Below are 5,352 nucleotides of genomic sequence, written 5' to 3' on the forward strand. Positions count from 1 at the left end.
ATCTGCCTGCCAGTGCAAGAGACACAGGTCTGATCCCTGGTCTGGGAAGATCCTGCATGCCACGGAGCAACTGAGCCCACGTGCCACAGCTGCTGAAGCCCGCTCACCTAGAGCCCGTGCTCCACAACAAGAAAAGCCGCCACAGTGAGAAGTTGGCACATTACAACTAGAGAAAAGCCCTCGCAGCAATAAAGACCCAGCACAGCTAAAAATAAATAAATACACAAACAAAAATCAATTTATGTATTAGATCTGTCCACAGTCAGCTATGGTGACTTTCTTGCCGGTCTTGCCATTCCTGCACCCAGAGCGTGTCACGGCTTCCGCAGTACTCATGCCCTCTTTCACCTTGCCAGACCACATGCTTGCTTTCCAACTACTCAGTCTTGGCACTGCAGATAAAAAACTGAGAACCATTTGCATGGGACCAGCGTTTGCCACGGACAAGATGTCAGGACTCGTATGCTTCAGGATGAAATTCTCATCATCAGACTTCACACCACACATGGGCTTGCCACCAGTGCCTTTATGGCCTGTGAAGCCACTACCCTGACACCCAAATCCTGGAAATATTCTCCCCAGTGCTCAGAGCACGCAAGTTTTCTGCTGTCTTTGGAACTTGTCTGCAAACAGCTCCAATCTGTTAACAGCTTTACTAGATGAGCTGTCACTTCTTGGTTTCCAGGTCTCTTACCTCAAAGGAGATGCGGCCCAAGGGTTCAGCATCAGTGGCGATGTGCAAGAATACAGTGCGGCTGACCATGGCTGACAGCATGAGAGGCTCCAGGGTGGCAGCCTCTGCAAGGTCTCCATTGTGGTTTATTACAGGGTATTGCATATAGTTCCCTGGGCTATATTGGACTTTATTGTTCATCTATTTTATGTATAGTAGTGTGAAGAGGAATTAAGGAGCCTCTTGATGAACATGAAAGAGGAGAGTGAAAAAGTTGGCTTAAAGCTCAACATTCACAAAATTAAGATCATGGCATCCAGTCCCATCACTTCATGGCAAATAGATGGGGAAACAATGGAAACAGTGACAGACTTTATTTTGGGGGGCTCTGAAATCACTGCAGATGGTGACTGCAGCCATGAAATGAAAAGATGCTTCCTCCTTGGGAGAAAAGCTATGACAAATCTAGACAGAGTATTAAAAAGCAGTAACATTGCTTTGCCAACAAAGGTCTCTAGTCAAAGCTGTGGTTTTTCCAGTAGTCATGGATGGGTGTGAGAGTTGGACTATAAAAAAGGCTGAGCACCAAAGAATTGATGCTTTTGAATTGTGTTGTTGGAGAAGACTCTTGGGAGCCCCTTGGACTGCAAGGAGATCAAACCAGTCAAGCCTAAAGGATATCAATCCTGAATATTTATTAGTAGGACTGATACTGAAGCTGAAGCTCTAATACTTTGGCTACCTGATGCAAAGAGCTGACTCATTAGAAAAGACCCTGATGCTGGGAACTATTGAGGGCAAGAGGAGAAGGGCATGACAGAGGACGAGATGGTTGGATAGCATCATCAACTCAATGGATATGAGTTTAAGCAAACTCCAGGAGATAGTGAAGGACAAGAAAGCCTCGCGTGCTGCTGTCCATGCAGTCAGAGTCGGACATAACTTAGCAACTGAACAACAATGAAAGTATGTATCTGGGGCTTCCCAGGTAGCCATAGTGGTAAAGGACCTGCCTGCCAATACAGGTCTGAGCCACTTATTAGGTGCCAACAGCCTCGACAAAATATTCAGAGGAAATGGGGGGTGGGGTGGGCAGGCATCTGGCTTCCTGCTCTGGCCGCCCCTTTGCAGAAGGCTGGCAGCAATGGCTCCTACCAGATAACCTCCACTTTCCCTGGGACCAGGGCTTCCCTAGTGATTCAGGTGGTAAAGAAACTGCCTGCAATGCAAGAGACCCGTGTTTGGTCGCTGGGTAGGGAAGATCCCCTGGAAAAGAGAATTGAAACCCACTCTAGTATTCTTACCTGGAGAATTCCATGGACAGAGGAGCCTGGTGGGCTACAGTCCATAAGGTCACAAAGAGTCAGACAGGATTGAGTGAGTAACATTTTCACTTTTTTTCCCTGGGACAAGAGGACAGATAGCACCACTGCTGGGCCATCACCAGGAGTCTTTCGGCTTCAGGTGGCAGAAACATTTTGTCCTTTTTGTACAACTTTGATCTCATCTGTCCCACACTAGTTTGTTTTTTGGGAAGTCTCTGCCCTGCTTACTCTCCCAAACACACACCCTGATCTTCAGAGATTCTGTGACTCAGACATTGGAGGTTCCAGGATTCCAATTGCTCAGGTTTCTGAGGTTATAAGACTTTAGCATCCGCAAAAACTGCTTCTCAAAGATCCCAGTTTCTGAACAGGAAGGATGCAAGCCCCGGTCCAAAATCAACAAACATCCCAGTGGGTCCAAATGCTATTTATATCAAAAGGGTGAAAAAAATCAAACCAGCCTTATAGGAAATCTCCTGATGAATTCTCAACAGGCATGAGAAGAAAAGGATGTGGCTTATAAAAGTCTGCTTAACAATAATAGCCACGTCACCAGCACAGTCCCTGGATGGTTTTGTATTTCGGGACCAGATTGGGGTGGGCAGGGTAGGGTAGGAAAGTATGACCAAAGTGTCTGCAATTCTCTCCAGACTCCAGCCAGCCTGCACTGCAGCCCAGTTCCCCGTGGGACCAGGGGCCCCAGCTCAAACACTCAGAGTTTCTGTTAAAGCTTAGACTTCTTTCCAGGCGATCTCCTCTTTGTTAAGTCAGTGTTTTGGAGGTGAGTGTTATATGCCAAGGAATGTACAAGTTAGACGTCCTTATTTTCACAAACTCTGTGACAAAGGAAGGCGCCACTATCACAAGCCCATTTTACACATGTGGAAACTGAGTCTCTAACCCAAGTTACCCAGCTAGAAAATGATGAAGACAGGACCCATGTTTTCACCCATGGACCCAGATGCCTAGCCTGTTTTCATGCTATTCACAGCCTCCCTCCAGCTGGCAACTGCTTTTCCCTTTCCTCCCCACGCCTTCCAAAAGTTGACCCCACACTTCCTTCCTTTCATCCATCCCTCAGTGCCCTTAAAAGCAAATCTCCAAACCAAGACTATTGTGAGGGTTTACTGCACCATCTTCTGGGGAAATGGGCCATAAGCCAGAATTTCAAAGGAGGAAAGTCCCAAAGTTTACAGCCTGGGAAGAGGGCTCCAAGTCTCTCACCACAACAGTGCTTACTTGGATCCCTGCCCTGGCCTCTCTTCTCCAAAGCCACGCTTGTCAATCCACAACCTCATCTGGCCCTATCTTTCAGGAAAATCCCTCTTCTATCACATCCATCAGCCAGAAGAGTCAAGGAAACATATTCAGGTCACGTTCACGGATCTCAGCCCTGAGCACTGCAAAGAATAGAAGTCACTCCCTCCCAGAAAAGTGGCATCCTCCGTTTATAACAGAGATGGGAAATGTCAGCTCTCAATAATGCCACGCCCCTTCTGGAGCCAGGAGAGAAAGACTTGGTCAGTGTCACTTCATGTCCATGCATGTCCAAAGTGACCCAAGGGAGGGAGCCAATGCTTTCATAACATCATAGAGAGAATTAATTAGTTCACACAAAATGAACCTGAAGTTGTGAAAACCAGAGAGTGTGAACCTCACATGGAAACTAACTCTTAAACTGTTTATAAATTAAAGCTGATTTAAAATGTTGTGTGAGTTTCAGATGTACAGCAAAGTGATTCCGTCATATAGGTAGGGTGGAGGAAAATGTTACTAGCTCTTAAAGTAATCATCTGTCAAAGGTCAAAGGACTAGGAGGAAATATTTTCAAATGACAGGAATGAATTGTGAGGTTATGGGTGATTTTTAGTGTCACTGTCATATTTTTATGTATTTTCTAAGAGGAATATATTGTTGTTGTTGTTTAGTCACTAAGTTGTGTCCGACTCTTTTGTGACCCCATGGACCATAGCCAACCAGGCTCGTCTGTCCATGGGATTTCCCAGGTAAGAATACTGGAGTGGGTTGCCATCAGGGATCTTCCTGATTGAACTTGCGTCTCCTGCGTTGGCAGATGGATTCTTTACTACTGAGATACCAGGAAAGTCCAAAGGGACTAAATATTTCATCTCTATAATCAGGAAAAATTACAATGAATGTTAGTAAAAGCATCATGATGTTTTAAAAAGTCAGACCAGCTTCTTGACTTAGAAGAACTCTTATTCACATGGAAGAATACAACACCTGGTATTGTATGGATCTTAAACTTTTGAAGAACTTCAAAATGTGTAAAGATGTCTAATTTGGGGAACTGGTGAGAAATGCTTTTGAGTGAGGAACCTGCTGAGACCGTGTTTTCTATGCAGTCCTGTGCTGTGCTTATCACTCAGTCGTGTCTGACTCTCTGTGACCTGCTGGGCTCCTCTGTCCATGGGATTCTCCAGGCAAAAATACTGGAGTGAGTTGCCACTTCCTTCTCCAGGGGATCTTCCCAACCCAGGGATCAAACCCAGATCTCCCACATTGCAGGAGGATTCTTTATCATCTGAGCCACCAGGAAAGTCCATGTATATATATATTCTTTTTCAGATTCTTTTCCCTTCGATGTTATTACAAAATATTGAGTATTGTTCCCCATACTATACAGTAGGTCCTTGCTGGTTATCTATTTTATATATATTAGTGTGTATACATTAATCCCAACCTCCTAGTTTATCCCTCCCCATTCTAAATTTGTAATCTCTAGGATACCTTTAATGTCTTAGTGATACTTAGAAAAGAATATGCGTAACATGTATGTAAGCTACAAAGTATAACAGTTGTGAACCCACCACTCACACCTGAGTCCTGCAACACATTACCTATCATTTTTACCCAACTTTCTTTCTCCCCTATGTATTCCCTCCTTTCCTCCTGGAAGCAACTCCTATCCAAAATTTTGTGTTTGCTATTTTTTCTTCATAGTCTTTGAGCTTCATAAAAATAGAAGCTTATCTTCTGAGACTTAATTTTTTTCAATCAGTTATATTTCTAAAGCTCGTTCATGTTGCCATGTGTATTTCACCATTGTGTTCAAATCAATGAATGAGTCTACAGTTCTCTGGACAAGAGCTCAGGTGGATAACCTTGTTGGGGGTTACTGCAAAGACAGCTGCTTTATCCCAGTCCCATGCAAGAGTTCACTGTTGGATCATAAACTACATGAATATTCAACTTTACAAAACAATGGAAAATGGTTTTCCAAAGAGGGCGAATTAATTTACATCCTTCTTATTATTACTGAGCCTCTTTTCATTATTCATTGGCCATTTATTTGCTCCTCCTTGGTGGAAAACATATTCATGTTTGTTGTTC

At 44.2% G+C, this 5,352-nt stretch overlaps 1 pseudogene; it reads right to left on the minus strand.

The window, feature by feature from the left end:
- Positions 1–246: 246 nt before the first annotated feature.
- Positions 247–775, minus strand: LOC110136340 (peptidyl-prolyl cis-trans isomerase A-like; annotated as a pseudogene).
- Positions 776–5,352: the final 4,577 nt, after the last annotated feature.

This window comes from Odocoileus virginianus, chromosome 23 (genome assembly GCF_023699985.2).
Source record: "Odocoileus virginianus isolate 20LAN1187 ecotype Illinois chromosome 23, Ovbor_1.2, whole genome shotgun sequence".
NCBI classification, from domain to species: Eukaryota; Metazoa; Chordata; class Mammalia; order Artiodactyla; family Cervidae; genus Odocoileus; species Odocoileus virginianus.